General features: G+C 38.0%; 1 protein-coding gene across 1 annotated transcript in view; it reads right to left on the reverse strand.

Moving 5' to 3' along the window:
* Nucleotides 1-17,046, reverse strand: part of ERP44 (endoplasmic reticulum protein 44) — a 91,371-nt gene that overhangs the window by 73,995 nt on the left and 330 nt on the right. The window lies entirely within an intron of this gene.

Consider the following 17,046-nt stretch of genomic DNA (forward strand, 5'->3'; position numbering starts at 1 on the left):
GTGGCCACACTAGTACTGTGATTTCAGAATTTTGGTTTCTAGAATGGTGAGAGAATACATTTGTTTTATGCCATCAAGTTTGTGTTAATTTGTTGTGGGAACCAGAGGAAACTAATACAGAGGCAAAATCATATTAGATCACATTTAAGAACTAAGTACATACACCAAAGAAGTCACAACCATTCATAGATGTACTTGGCAAAGCAAAAACACCACTGGCAACAAGACTTGATCATTATGATCCTTTCATATGATTAATGACCTTGCATCTGAAAAACCTAAGACTATTGTAAAATAATGAAAGTTACTTCACTGTGGAAATGCCTCTCTTCTTGTTTTATTTTACTTTTGCCAAGGAGGTGGAGGTTTTACATTGTTTTTTTTGTTTTGAAGATTTATTTATTTCAGAGAGAGAGAGAGCATGAGCAGGAGGGGCAGAGGGAGAGGGAAAAAGAATCTCAAGCCGACTCCACCCTGAATGCGGAGCCCAACACATGGCTGGATCTCAAGACACTGAGATCATGACCTGAGTGGAAATCAAGAGTCGGGTGCTTAACCAACTGCGTCACCCAGGCGCCCCGGTTTTATACTGTTTTATTCATGTGTTTACTTAGTACCTAGTATGACGCTTGACAAGTAGTAGAGACTCCACATTTGCTAAATGAACAGATTGAACCAAATAACTTTAAAGTTCTTCTAGACATTCCACAATATGAGACCACAAAAGAAGCCTATCTACTTAAAGCTGGGAGAGGCCATGAATGACCTCTGTTTTGCAGTCAGAATGGGAAGCATTTTTTGAAATCTCTGCTTGAGGACTAGAACTCAAATTATGACAGTGAAAGGATCACTTTTAGATAGAAAAAAAACATATACCTCCCTTCCCCCAAAAGACGAGAAAAATGCTAGGCCTGCCTTAGGACAAGCTAGCAAGTAGAACTCAAATTATGACAGTGAAAGGATCACTTTTAGATAGAAAAAAAACATATACCTCCCTTCCCCCAAAAGACGAGAAAAATGCTAGGCCTGCCTTAGGACAAGCTAGCAAGTAGAATAGTGACAAATCAATTCATAATCAAGAGCGTGAATAAAAAACTACCATGTTCACCACTGGATTTGATTTAAAAAGGGAGGAAAAAAAGCAAATTTCAATCGGCTGAAGTTCATATCCTCTATCATTGTGGAAACTGTAAGCATAATTCTCCTATTTACCAGTAAGTGAAACAACTGTGCAGTTCCAATGAACATTTTGTTTTCAGTAATTCAAAAAAGTTTCCAAATAAAGAGTCTATGTAGGCTAGATAGTCTTCTAAATAGAACTCTCTCAGTAGTCAAATAAACGTGAAGGCCACAAAAACATATTTTATAATTTGGAAATTTGTTTCCCACATCATGAAATGTAAGACAGCACTGAAAAATAGGACCATAAACTATAATGATTACTCAGCTATAAATTATCAGTATTATTGTTTAACTTCTTCACATCACCCCAGTCAACCCCTCAACTCAACAGCCTCTCTGACCTCTACTTTATTAAGGTCAAAAGAGTAGTTACTTAGAATTACTAAGTTGAAGGGGCCCAAGTTTATCTAGTTGTCTAACACCCTCCCCTCCCACCTTGTGCAGGGCTCTCCCTGACAGCACCCCTGGCAGAGGAGCCATTTAGCCTCCCAGGGAACACCTGCTATGAGAGAGAGTTTACAAGGCAAACCAATCCACGATGAAGTAGCACCACTTCAAAGTTTTATCTTACAGGAATGAGCATCTGCTCACCTTTCCCTTCTACACATTCATCCAATTCTATTATGTAGAATTCATGAGCTCATGAAGAACATATCCACAAGCTCATGGCAGTTCTTGGATGAGAACCAAGGGGGACAGAAGCACTGAAGCAGGTATGGCCTGTGGGGACTCCAAAAGCACATTCCATTCTTCAAGAACTTCATGACCACATGTGAAAAGTTAGTACACAAGATAGATGATGCAAGTACTGTAAGCCTTACACAAAGTATCCCAGAAAAATGTAGAGAGAGGAGAAAAATGGCAGAGAGCACTGCCGTGGGCTAGATGAACAGAGTAGTTTCTATGGATAAAGTAAGTGAACAGCAAAACTTGGCTATGGAAGTTCACATGGTGCAGTACTGGTAGATACGTTGGAAGGTTAGGTTGGGGCCAGATTGTTCAGAAAAAAAAAAAAAAACCAAGGTATAAGGAGAGTAAATATATAACCTTTGAAAGATAGACACAGGGGTTGATATCTGCTGTAGCAGAAAATAAGAAGGCTTGGAAGACCTCTCATAAGTGGGTAGCACAATGACTTCAAGACTTAAGAAAGATTAGTAGTCCGTATTTTACGAGGTAAGACTACACAGTTAAAAGAGTGAAATGTAATACAGGGAAGGGACATAGGGGCCTAGGCTGGGGTGAAGGAAATTTGGGAGACTTTTAAAACTAAACAGGTCATGATGGCAAACTAAAGGGTTGAAAAATTCAGGGAGCCAAAGCTATAAACCTAGGTGACTGACCTAACTGAAAGGGAAGAAGACTCTTTTAGAGAAAGAATTTCTGTGCAGTCACTGATGGCTTCAGTGTTCTCTGATTTGCCCAGTCAATAAGAAAGCAGCTGACAGAAGACCAGCTACTGTCTACCTACCACTATGAAGAGGCTGGCATTTGACTGCTTTTCATAATCAGGACTAAAGCACCAAGAAAATAACTGAACCCAAGGCACTGACCAAAGCACTAAGAGACTCCTCAGCTACTCCAAAGTTCAGAAAGGGAAGAGTTAAAGCTGAGAGTTTAAAATGACTGGACAAGACTGGGGAGGGGGAGGAGGGGAGAAAAGGCAGCGCTCTTACAGTCAAGAACATCCACATTTACTTTCTTATTGCCTTCTGTCACTCACGTGCAGGCCCTTTCCCTTTCCCCAGGGGTGTGGGCAGAGAGAGAAAGAAGGAACTACAAGAGCATAGAAGCAGCAGGGAGAACAGCATTTCAAGAAGAAATGGGGTACTGACCAGTATTAAATGCTCTAAAGGTGATGAGCACAAGACTTCCCGAAGGGTAGTATAATTCACAATTAGGAGAGTATGACCTAGGGAATGTATAGCAATCAGCATTTTTAAAAAGTTAAATCATATTTGTTAGCCTCTAGTTAAGGCAGACACTGGCTCCTCTATTTACAAACTCTCAATCTTCAAACTTAAAAGTTTCCACAGATGTAAATCAAACAAAGCCAAGTAGATTCTGCCTGCCACCAACGGATGAAAATAAGTCATGCCTTGTATGATGTGTCACTCTGGAGAGACACGTCATAAAGAGAAACACTTTATATTCTTGAATGATTTCCTGTGAAAAAATGGTTTGAATGGTATTAGCTTTAATTACCAAAATAACTTACTGATATGAATTACCTCAGTCCTAACAATGGGTTGATAAACTTCACTAATAATACAAATGTCCTCTATTTCTCTTTCTTTTTTTTTTAAGATTTTATTAATTTATTTGAGAGAGAGAACACAAATGGGGGGGGGGCGGCAGGCAGAAAAGGAGAAGCAAACTCCCTGCTAAGCAGGAAGCCCGACTCGACTTGGGGCTCAATCCCAGGACCCTGGGACCTTAGCTGAAGGCAGACACTTAACCAACTGAGTCATCCAGGTGCCCCTGTCCTTTATTTCTCTTAGAAGAAAATGTGCCCTGGTGTAGCTGGGTGGCTCAGTCAGTTAAGTGCTGGACTCTTGTTTTCGGCTCAGGTCATGATCTCAGGGTTGTAGAGATGGAGCCCCGAGTCCCTCCAGGCTCCCTGCTCAGCACGGAGTCTGCCTGGGATTCTCTCCCTCTCCCTCTGTCCCCCACCCTGCCACACTCTCTCTCTCTTTAAAATAAATAAATAAATCTTAAAAAAGAAGAAGAAAACGTGCCCTGAAGACACCCTCATTCCTTCCTTAAAAATCATTTCAACAACCTGAATAAAAGTACCTTTTAAGCCATAAAGAAAATACTTTCTATCCCATCTTTACAACAGGGATATTTATTAACTTAGCACTTCAAAGTAATATTCCAAAATAGGTGACAGACTTGGAAAATCATCTCATGTAGGAATACAGACAAGCTCTCTGCTAATTTCCTCAAATATCAAAACCCATCTTGTGTTAGAACACCTAAAGCTGGTCCAGGGATGTTAGTACTACTGTATAAATCAATATTCCCCCAAATAAAGTAGGCAAGAAAGACTTTCACTAAGGCACCAAACATAATAGGTGTAGATATAATTAACTATTTCAGTCATATCTAGCCAGGTGGTTTCTCTTGCCTCATGGGTCAAATGAGAAAGACTGAAACTCTGATTATTTTCCTACAGACTACTGGATACTTCTCAGAACTAAAAGCTATTTCTTGAGGGCTCATCTTATTATATATCTTAAGTCACTCTTCTGTTTGAGATAATAACTGATATCTATCAAGGAGGTATATATAAATGTGGTAGAACTGGAAAACACAATTTACCCTCCTCTTCCCTCTTTTTTTTTAAAGATTTTATTTATTTATTTGAGAGAGAGAGAGCAAGAGAGAGCATGAACAGTGGGGAGGGGCAGAGGGCGAGGGAGAAGCAGACTCCCCGCTGAGCAGGGAGCCGGACGTGGGGCTCGATCCCAGGACCCCAGGATCATGACCTGAGCCAAAGGCAGAAGCTTAACCAGCTGAGCCAACCAGGTACCCCTTCCCCTCCTCTTCTAACCAAGTACTAATCTTCCCAATTGGAGGGATCTGTGCATATTAATGAGATTAGAAAAGCAAGACTATATGATGAGCTTTTCTTGATCCAAGTTGAAATACCCATTGTAAACTATCTTATATAATAGGTTCTCAGCAGATACCTTCAGGAGTATCCAAATTCAAAAAGATTTACCATAGCCTTAGTTTTCATCAAATCTATAACACTAAAAGTGTGAGGCTAAAACTTATTTAAAGTATTAAATATTACATGTTTATGTGTAAATAACTTTACTCTCCAGTGGACGCAATATTTAAGAGATAACTATCGTATATGTAAGTTAGGCTTACAGGAACAAACTGTATAACCAGCAATTTGAAATCTTCCACACCTACACAAATAGGATTTTTATTTTTGCATCTTTTCAGTGACCAAAATATGCTGTAATAATCTTCTCTTCTCTTACTAAATTCAACAAGAGAAAGATTATATATTTCCAAAGAATCATCATCATTTTTCAAATATCTAGTCAATTACAGGAGTGAAGGATATATTTTTTTAATGATTTTGAGTGTACAAAGTAATAGAAATGATGCCTTTCTTTGTGGAGCAAATGATACCTTTCAAACAGCAAAGCATAAAGCATGTTTCTCCACTTTCATTTCTACCACTTACAGGAATTTATTTGCTTTTGTATTAAAAATGGAAATGCATATCAAGTTAGATTTTTATTTCTATCAATCATAGTTACATTTGTCATTATTTTGATAAGACTATGTCATAAATTACCACGGGAAAGAGACAAGTTGATAAGTACCTTAAGAAACCACTAATATTTAGAATTAGACTTTTAGAATAAAAAGCCTCATCCATTTACTCATTTCTGAGGGTCAAGAAAAGGTAGTACCAACACAACTGCTGTCCACCTCCAAGGGTCTTTCTCCATTTCATAATGATGACTCCACCCATTTGACAAGCTTTCCTTCTCTATTCACTACCTTACAAAACAAAAATGTCTCCGATATGCCAGACGTGATACAAAGTAGTATATACCATATATCTCAATTTGCAACCTTGCAAAATAATTATCCCTACTTTTAAAATGGAAAATTTGAGGGTCAGAAAGATAAAGAAATTTGCTTAATATCAATCACAGGGCTACAAAGAAGTAGAGCTGGGAATGAAGCTGGGTCTTTCCAACATCAGTCACTCTACCTTCTGGTATTGTCATTATCCTGGCAATCTCGACCCTAGAACTATTTCCATAATGCATCAACTTTTCCTGAAAGGGATATACATCGCATACCTAGGCTTCTAGGTAGAGAAACTAAGTAGAAAACATATGTTTGAAGCATGCAAAAATATTTCAGTCTAACTTTTATTTACAAACCCATATATTATGTCTTCTACATCATTATAACAACCCTGAAGCTAAAGTAGGACTATTATTCCTGTTTTATAAATGAGGAAATGAAACTTCACAGTATCTGGTATATAGTAAATGCAAATATTTGTTAAATGATTAAGACTCAAACAGGCTAAGTGACCTCTCCAAACTAGTGGCAGAACAGGGTTCAAACCCAGGACTCTCAATTACAAAACCAATGGCCTGTATAACAAAATGCAACTGTCTCCATAAACTGTTGTCATCATTATACGCCGAATTTACATGCAAAACTAAGTACATTAAGTATGTAGTTTTTTTAATAACTAAGTTATTAAAAAAAAAAGAGGTAGGCGATAACTTGCTCACTTAACAGCCACATTTTTAAGCTGCTTTTGTTGGTGTGATAAAAACAGTGCAACTATCAGCAACAGAAGACCACAAGAACTGGAAGCTAGTGGTGCCAGCTCATTGCTTAAGTACACACAATATTAATACCACTGGAGGGGCAATCAGCAAGCTACTCCCCCCAAATGTATTCAACCGTCACTCACTGATTCCTTCATTCAAACATTTGTTGGGAAGTGTCTACTATGTACCATGGACACATTCACAAATAGTCTCATAATCTTCCCAGAACTCTGCAGAAGAGGTCTTTATCCTCATTTGATGTGTGAGAAAATGGAAACTCAGAAAGGCTAAATAACTTTGTAAAGTAAAGTGGTCAAGCTAGGAGTCATTTCCAAGTTACAGGAATATAAGTACATGTATACATTGAGGCATCTTCTGTATTCCCATGTATACAGTGGTTACCACTCTCCACCAGGATCTAACAAGAGCAAAAACCACAAACCTACCTTATTCAAAACATACATTTTACTACTATAAGTTATTTCAAATATGCACAGGAAAAAACTGGAAGAACATATATTAAAATGTTATCAGTGGTTGGGATATGAACTTTTTTTATTTTCATTATGCTTTTCTGTACCATGAAAGCATACTGCTTTCAGGAATCAAAAAATGTTAGGAAAACTTTTGTTTGAACTTTTGAAGTTACTACAACCGTAGGTTGTGACCCACCCTGTCACATATAGAGAATATTTTTAATTTAGCATAGCGGGGGCCCACTGGGTAAATTAAATACTGGCACACTACACTACTCCCAGCAGGAGCAACTGGGCCAGGGTTGAGGAGATCACTATTTCCAGCAACACTATTAGGAAGTTCTACCTTATTGGGTCAGGTCAGCAATTTTTTTTTTTTTAAAGATTTTATTTATTTATTTGACAGAGATAGAGACAGCCAGCGAGAGAGGGAACACAAGCAGGGGGAGTGGGAGAGGAAGAAGCAGGCTCACTGCAGAGGAGCCCGATGTGGGGTTCGATCCCACAATGCCGGGATCACGCCCTGAGCCGAAGGCAGACGCCCAACCGCTGTGCTACCCAGGTGCCCCCTGGTCAGCAATTTTTTAAAAATAAAATAAAGCAGAGAGGAAGGAAGGAAGGAAGGAAGGAAGGAAGGAAGGAAGGAAGGAAGGAAGGAAGGAAGGAAGAAAGAAAGGAAGAAAGGAAAGAAAAAGAAGGAGGGGGAGGGGAGGATCAGCAAACAGCATACGCAGTAAGAATAAGCACAACTTTGCAAAATGTGTTTTAGCTCCATGACTTAAGTTTCTAACACACTGTGCCTTATTCACGGTATGACAACCAGGCTGTCCTCCTGGCTGGTCCTTGAATATGCTTGACACACCCCCACATCTGGGACTCATCCCCTGCCTGGAAGCCTTCTTCCTCAAGAAATCCAAATGACTTGACTCCTGACTTACTTTAAGGTTCATCTTTGTGATGCTTACCAACTCTAACTCCCCTAAGCATTCCTGATCATCCTTACTCTAGCTCTACCTTTTCTTTTTTCCATATACTTAACAAAATTATGATTAAGCACTTAACCTATATAAGGCATTGTACTAGAAACTAAGATCTAAGAATAAGAAAATGTGATACTTTTTGTTCTACAAAATCATAGAAGTGTACAAATAACACCACCTCCTAAGAGTCGGACATAATACCCATATTATTCCTCAGAAGGTAATACTTTATCAAGATAAAGTAGCAGATCCAAGACTTGAGACCCAGTCCCTGACCCCTAAACTGAACACTTTCTAAAAAGCTTTCTCTTTAGCCAACATACTTTCAAGTTATCATTAGGGGAAAAGTTATTCAAATCTTCTGGAAGATATCGTAAGACTAGAGCAGAGGCACAACAACACAAGTAAAACATGTTTTTAAAATGTAACATAGTTTTTACAATTCTAAAACAAAATTAGGGTCCCTAAACCATTCATTCAAAGATTAAACTAACAAAGAATCAAGTATTTTGTGACACTGCGGTACTTTCGTTAATTGTGAGCAAATCACAAGACTTCCCATGAGAATCAGTATCCATTCTTATAGTAAAAACTGGTGCTATCTAGAAAGCTTGAGGAATGAGCCAATTTTCTAAAAAATTATTTTTACTACAAAAAAAACAAGTGGCTCTTCTTTACTCTTAGCTCTTTCAGAATGTGCAGTCATTACAAAGTGTGTGCCTGTCATCAGCCGAGATTTTACTGCACTTGGGCCAGAACCACAGTAATAAAAGTCAAAGGAACTGAGAATGTCCAAAATTCTTTTCTCGGAATAACTCCAAATCACAACAGTTATCTGACACTTGAAACTGTTCTTTTAAGCAAAGAGATAGACTTCGATGTGGTGTTGGCATCCCCTCTACATTTTCCCAAACTTCAAATACAACAAAACAGCTGAATGGTAGGCATGTAAATATGACAGTATCTTGTCCAAAGGACTGACAAATTTTAACTCTGTTTAATGTAAGTACTAAATATTAGTCTGTCCTCATGAGCTCATATAATTTCTGGCCATTTTGAAGCAGGCAGAGAGATTCACATTAATTTGTGGATTTTTCAAATTAGAAGATTAAGCTGCTTCATGAAGCTCCTTCTGATACCTGAAACAAACAAGATATCAACAGGCCATCTTTTCACAGGTAATTTTACTAACTAAAATGTATGGATGCTCTAACTCAATAAAATACCCCTAAAGCATCATTTCTAAAGATGTAGCCCTCAAAAGGGATTTTACCACAGAGACAAACTGCAGCCCTCAAATTCCAAGGTCAGGGTCACATTCCATTGGAAGGCCCATTAGATTCCCAAAACAGTCTATTCAATCCTACTCAATTTTCAATTGAAAAACTAAGGCCTCAATAAAGAAAGTAACTTGCCCTAAATGACCTTATGAATAAGTGAAAGAATCAATACTAACACATAAACTCCTATTTTCTAGTTTTAACTAGTATTCTCTGGTGCCTCCTTAAATCTGCTAACAAGCAACCAAAAGCCAAATTTGTGTTCCCTGATAAGATTACTGACATTTTCCAGGTTACTGTTGTCCCTTGGAAAGGAAAAGACATGTTCCTCACAAGCGCTGAAACACTATTTGAGGCATTTTCCTCATTCTTTATTTCAGTTTGTCTTGGTTGATTAGACAGCAACAGCAAGATCTGACCAGCACTATCCAATGGCACTTTCTGCAACAATGGAAATATTTCATAATCTGCATTGTTCAATATAGTAGCCACTAGGCACTTGTGACTTTTGAGTACTTCAAACGTGACTACTGCGGCCGAGGAGTGGAATTTATACTTTTTAATTTTAATGAATTTTTAAAAGATTTTATTTATTTGAGAGCGAGAGAGAGCACGAGTGGGGGCGGAGGGCAAAGGGAGAGGGAGAAGCAGGCTCCCCACTGAGCAGGGGACCCCCCCTCCCAAGAAGGGCTCGATCCCAGGACCCTGAGACCATGACCTGAGCTGAAGGCAAGATGCTTAACTGACTGAGCCACCCAGGTGCCCCTTTAATCTTAATTTTAATTTAGAGCACAACTCTAGATAACTATACCTTCAGTCATTATTACTGCATGTGAGCCACTCATGGTTCTTATATTCCTTCCAGCTTACTAAACCAAGCAAGACATTAATGGTCGAGTACCACAGAAATAAAGAGAGCTCCAATTCCTTTCTTCCAGGGTCAAAAACTCTTCTGATTCCTAAAGACAGAACTTTTTCTAAAATCTCTTAAATCCAATTCCCAAACTTCCCACTACTAGACTGTGATAATCTTAAGAAAGAAATGGAAAAGGTATTGGTACTCTACTATCACACAACAGTTCTCTTTAGCAAATACTACTAGAATATTTGAGATGATTTCCTTCTTCCCTTTCATTGCTTTTCTCTATTAGGAATGTTCATGTCTACACACTCAGATGACTTAAACAGAGTTAAATGTAACGCTCAAGGTTATACATGATAAGAAAATCACAGATCTGGAGGAATCATAGAGATCTTGACCACAGTATCATCAAGGGATAAACAGTTAGGATTTGATTTCAATCTTTACAAAAACATAACCAAGACCTGAGAGCCACAACATTACAGAAGAGACTTTTGGAAGAGTGGCATTTTCCCTCCCTCTTGAATGGAGTAATTGGAACGCGGGTTAGAATCCACTAATGACCACGATTTTTATTTCAGCTGAGGTAATAATGAGCTATTTTAAAGGAAACTGCCGAAGGAGTTTGCCAACTTCTTTAGGGCCAATTCTGACATCTGGCCATGTCAGCAAGACAGAGAGCAAGACTTCTTTAAAACAAAAACAAAACCACCACAGGTATTCAATTCAAATAAGAGATCTATTAAGTAATTGAAAGGCATAGCCCTTTTTATTTATTCCATTCAGGGCTGAAAATCAACCCATCAATTTAATCCTTCAAGGTCCTACTCAGCTTTCTTCAAGAAGACTTCTCTGATTCTCCCACTGAGAAGTAATCTTCTTTAAACATCTACAGCTGTACTTCTCATACTTAAATGGCCATATATGAAGCAGCTGGGTACACTGTTCAAGTGCAGACTGATTGAGCCAGAGGTGGGGGACACTGGAAGAAACTCGCAGTTGATGCGGATGCCTAGGCTTCCAACCACACTTCTGAGTAGCAAGATCTATAAACCACTTCTACAAATACCTTAAGGGCACCTATCACTTTCCTTTTGGAATTCTAATTATTTACATACACATCTTCTCTCCCCAGATGAATTATAAATTTCTGGGAAGTATGATATGCATCTCAATTATATTCTTCTCTTCCACAGTGGATAGTAAACATGCATTCAAATGACAGGAAGAAAGAATACCAATGATACAAAGTTCCTGCAGCCTGGGCCACAGACAGTTCCTCTAAATGGAATTAAGGATAGGCTAAAGATCAATAAATGCTATGAAAAGTCACAATTTTTAATCACTTCCTTGGTTAGATGAAATGGAGTACAGCAATGGTCAATATCAGAAAAGCTGTGACCAAAGCATGCTATTCCTCACTCTGTATCAGAGTGAGGAGATACAAACCTGCAACCTGTTAAAAAGTCAGATTTTTTTAACGAAATATCCAATTACATATTAAATATATTAATTAGGGGAGATACAGAAATATCCTTTCTGAAAAACAATATAGACTACACAAAGAATCCCTGAATTACTGAATAATGTGCTTACCTTATACAAAAAAATTTAGTTAGGTGATTTATTCAAGTTTACAATGGTAAATACATGGAAGAGACAGAATTTGTACACAGATACTGGACATTAAGTCCACAGTTCTTTGTACTCTGCTACCTCTTGAACAGACATTAAAGGAATAACACTCTTTACTGTTCCTAAATTCTATCTTGTGAATATATCTATTCTGAATTACTAGAGGAAAAAAGAGTAAACGACTTCTTGAAAATGGGACAAATAACATGAACACATACACACAAAGAGAATAACAAATGGTCAATATATATAAAAACATATTCAGCTTTAGTTGTAAACAAAGAAATGTAAATATAAATCAGATGCCAATTTTGGTCTACTAAATTGGCATAGATTAAAAAAAAACAGTCACTGTTGATTAGAGTGTGAGGACTCCCACATATGCATACATTGTTGGTAGATTACACACTGATACAACTGTTCAGCAGGGCAATTTGGTACAATGTATCAAAAATCCCAAGTAATAGACATACCATATGAACCAAGAAATAAAATTCTAGAAAAGTATCCTGACGATGTATTTGGAGATTTGCAGTAAACATCATATATGTATCTCTCGTACATTTTTTTCTGTGAAAAATTGCAAATAACCAATAATCTAAACGTCTTAACAAAAGATGAAGTAAATTAAAGTGCATCTAAAGGCTGCATTATCATAAAGCTATTACAAATCACGGTCAGTATAGAAAAAGTTTTTGTTTTTTTTTTTTTAAGATTTATTTTAGAGACACAACACGCAGGAGGGAGCAGGGGGGGAGGGGTAGAGAGACAGAGAGAGAGACTCACCAGCAGATTCACCACTGAGAGTGAAATCAGACTGGGGAGGGGGGAAGCGGGATCGATCCCCCGATCCTGAGATTATGACCTGAGCCAAAATCAAGAGTTGGCTGCTTAACCAACTGAGCCACTCGGGCGCCCCTAGAAAAAAAGTTTTAAATAACTGCAGCATTCAGACATCTTCTCCAAGGTTTTTACAAGTTTTAACCCACTTACTGAATTGAGAGGGTAATATATTCCCGTGCCTCTCAACCTAGCTGCATCACAGAATCAATTAAAGAAATGAGTTAAGAACTCGAATGCAAATGGCCTTAACCCATAAAAAAGCTCAATCACACTCTTATTAAAAGAGAATCAAATCAAAATGCACTGAGATACCATTTCTTACCTATCAGATTGACAAACACCCTATCTGTCCACATCATACCTTGTTAACAAGGATATAAGGTAATCTTGTTACACTGTTGGTAAAATCACAAACTGGCCAAACTCCTATGGAGAGGAATTTTGCAGAATCTAGCAACAGCTACAAAGTTACACATACATTTACCCTTTGCCTTAGCAACTTCAATTACAGGAGTCTACCTCAAAGATACACTAGCAAAAACAAGTATACAGCAGATAATCTTTGCAGAACTATTTGTTACAGCAAAAGAATGGAAATAAGAGAGGATATGATACATCTACCAAGTGGAGCAATAAGCACTTTAAGAAGAAATAAGGGAATTTCTATCCCGAACTCTAGGATACACCTTTTTTAAAAGTTTTTATTTAAATTGCAGTTAGTTAACATACAGTGTAATATTAGTTGTGTACAACTTGGTGATTTAACACTTACATACACTTGTAAGTTGAAAAAGAAAAAGTAAAGAAAAGTATAATATGCTATGGTTTACCAGAGGGGAGGGAGAAACATATACACATACATACAAGCAGACTGCCTACTCTTTCAAAAATATTTTTAAAGTTCTTATATTAGGAGGGATAAGAACATACAGACAGGAAAAGAAGCTAGATTCATCCAAATAGTTTGCTTTATAGATTTGGTTTTGGAAGCAGTAAATTTTACATAATTATACACTAGAAGGTAAGTTTTTGAAAACTAAAAAATGAAAGCTAAATGAAACACATCAAACTACACACTGAGTTGGTGGTTGAGACCGCATAAATTTAATTACAAATTTATAGGAAACACAAGGAAGAGAGAAACATAAAACCACACACAAGGATACCATCAGCAATATCCGAATATGGGAAATTCTGAATGACAGAGGATCCAGTTTCCTCAACAATAAATTACAAGAAAAGAAAATGAGGGGGCCTGGGTGGCTCAGTCAGTTAAGTGTCTCACTCCTGATTTCAGGTCATGATCTCAGAGTTATGAGATTGAGCCCAGCATCTGGCTCCATGCTGGGTGCAGAGCCTGCTTAAGATTCTCTCTCTCTCTCTCTCTCTAGCTCTGACCCCTCTTCTGCTCCCTGCTCTGCCCCGCCCCCAGCTCCCCCTCCAAAACAAAAACAAAAACAAAAACAAAACAAAACGAAAAAACTCACACACAACTGGAAGCATTTCCCAATACAGGCATTGTATACACGGTGCTGTAGCAGAGAATCACTGCTGTCTCCAGCATTCAAATCATCCACAAAATATGATGAACAGTTGGGGGGCACAGATTTATATAAAGCTCAGAACTAAAGCTGTAAACACACACCCAATAAATCAACCCAAACCATAAGAGAAACAAAATACATAGTGAAGTACAGAAAAGGTATGAGGAGCATTAAAGCCTCATTGCATTTGCCAGGTGACCCAAATTTCTTTTCTGATTTACCCAAAATCAGTGCATCTAGACTACCTCACTTTGTCCAAGGCATACTGCAAATTCAGTGGAGTTTAACAATAATTTAAAGGCAATGGGGGTGTTTCCTAAAACAACCTTGAAATAAAAGAACTCATTTTCTAAGACCTTGATTTTAAATAGAGACATACACATTTAAATATATATATAATACATAAGTACAAATACAAAATATATATGAAAGCCTAGGAAAAAAGTTATCACATTGAGCTTGTGTGTTTAGTTACCCATCCCGGAAAGGCTTTTTAGGCATACAGTGCTATGTTCCAAAATGTTTTTGAGATCAGGGAAAAGAAAAATATTTTTCTATAAAGTTTAAGGATTATATGTTTCAGCTATTATCTTATGAACAGCACTAACTCTGAACAGATTTAGTTCTTTAGGGCTGAGGTACAGTGTGCCTGAAAAAAAATACTGTAGTAAGAGAACATATGGCTTTTTAGGGCAGGCCATTTGAGGCAAAAATGATGACCTCAGCGAGGTGGGAACTTGGATATTCAATGACTGTATGTGGGAGGGAGTAACTTGAAGTCTGAGAGGGGAAGTTGGAGGGAGGAGGAAGAAAGTACATTGGGGAAGATAAAGGATATATTTTTAGACAGGTGGGATGCTGAAGAAGCAGGTTCCATCACTAGGACAGAATTACCAGTTAGATAACTCAAGTAGTGATTAAACAGATGTTTTATAAATATTTGCTAACTAGTCCGTGATAATTAAAACTGCTTTAGTAAACACTGTGTTCAAACTGAATCTAGCTTGACTTGTAATTCTGGTTTATTATACCTTTTCTTGGGCTTTATTTTCCAGCCCATTAACTTTATGAGTATTCTCTAAAATGTCTTCTAAGTTTCTATTCCTCTACATTTACTTAAATACACAAATTGTTAACTGACTTCAGAATTATTAGGGAAAAAAATCTTTTTATACTTAGTGGATTTGTATGTTTTCTATAAAAAGTATGAGTTATCTCAAAATAAGTACTTTCTCCTTCTTAAACTAAGTTCTACAACCAAACATACCATTCCAGGGAAGTGCATCTGATATAGTTCTCCTACTCAGTATTTCAACTTTTCTAATGTCTTAAGATTTTTGTCCTTTGTCTTTTTGGTTGATTTTGTTTGTTTTTGTTTTTTGTAACCTAAAAGTAATTTCTAGCAGACAACTCACAATTCAGACCATTTTATCATTTTATAGATAGGGAAAAGATTAATATCTAGTATCTTTAAAGTTAGAGTAGTCTTTAATAACAAAGCCCCTTATCCCAGTAATTCTAGAAGGAGAAGAGAAGCACAGTTTATTAATGAAATTACCAAAAAGAGCTCTCTACAGAATATTTTCCTCTATACAGAAGTCACTCACTGCTGCATAAGAAATGGGAATAAGACACCTCATTATTTAATATTACATGTTTATATTCAACTCTTAGTTCTCAAAAGTACTTTGACATCCCTGTTAGTTTTTCATAGTGCTTTTCCTCTGAAAAGATCCAAATACTCTACATAGCTTTTTAATAGGACTTACAAATCAGAAAGAAAAAACAGGGAGAGGAGAGAGAAGAAAAAGGGGGGAGGGAGGAGTAGAGAGAAATTAAGAATTTCAAACACAAATATTAAAAATTTAACATGCTATGGTGGAATAAGCAATGCAAGTCAACAGACGGGCTTCAAGGCCCAGTTCTGCCGGTAACCAGCTAGCTATACGACTTTCTGTGAGTCACTTAATTATGGTTTTTAAATTGTAAAAAAAAAAAAAAAAGAAAGAAAGAAAAGAAAAGAAAAAAAGTTATTTTGACTCAATGTTCATCTTAAATTCGGTTTTTCAAAATCTACTACAATTATTTTCAAATATTGTATGATAAAAACGGCTCAATTAAAGGTACGTCATTTTGCCATATGGAGTCCGTCCTTCACTTTTGTCTCAATTTGACCTGCAGCCTAAATTACTTGGGTTGGACATTCGAGATATGCTTTGGAGGAAGAGGAATTGGGGAAAGATTCCTTTATAGGATGGGATGGAGCCAAGCAGGTGAGGGAGTTTAGGAATGAGTGCAAATGTATGAATGAGTGCAGAAGACCTGGTCATTCTCAAATCAAGAGCACTGAAAATTCTGTTTAAATTTCGGGGAGGGGGGTGTGTGACAAAATCTGAGGGAGGCCTTGAGCTGAGGTTTTCAGATAATCACTGTCTCCACCCTTCAAACCTTTATTCCCCGGGTGGACTCCAAATCTGACTCCAGTTCCGGGTTCCCAACCAATCACATCAAGCCACAACAGAGGGCTCTGCCAACCCGGGCACCGTTTCAGAGCTCTAGTGTGAGATTCACAGGACCCCAAGCACCTGTCGGCCTTCCCAAAAGAAAGGGGTGGGAAGGAACAGTAGCTCTCTCCCGTCCTTTTCGATTCAAGCTACTAGCAGGTCCATAAGCCCTCGAGCCTGAAACAACCTCCGTTAGTCTGGGGGGAAGGGAGAGCTCCTCGCCCGTGACCCTCCCACGTATCCTTCCCCCACGGTTAATTCTCCAGTTTACAGGTCCCAACCTCCGACCGTGGTTTCTCAGGCCTCGGGTACCCCGGGCCTGGGAAGCGTACCGACGGATGCGGAGAGCGAAGGGAGCGGGGGAGGGTGCATTCCTCGCTACTGGAGGAAAAGATAGGAAGGCAAGGGTGGGG

Source organism: Ursus arctos, unplaced genomic scaffold, assembly GCF_023065955.2.
Source record: "Ursus arctos isolate Adak ecotype North America unplaced genomic scaffold, UrsArc2.0 scaffold_18, whole genome shotgun sequence".
NCBI lineage: Eukaryota > Metazoa > Chordata > Mammalia > Carnivora > Ursidae > Ursus > Ursus arctos.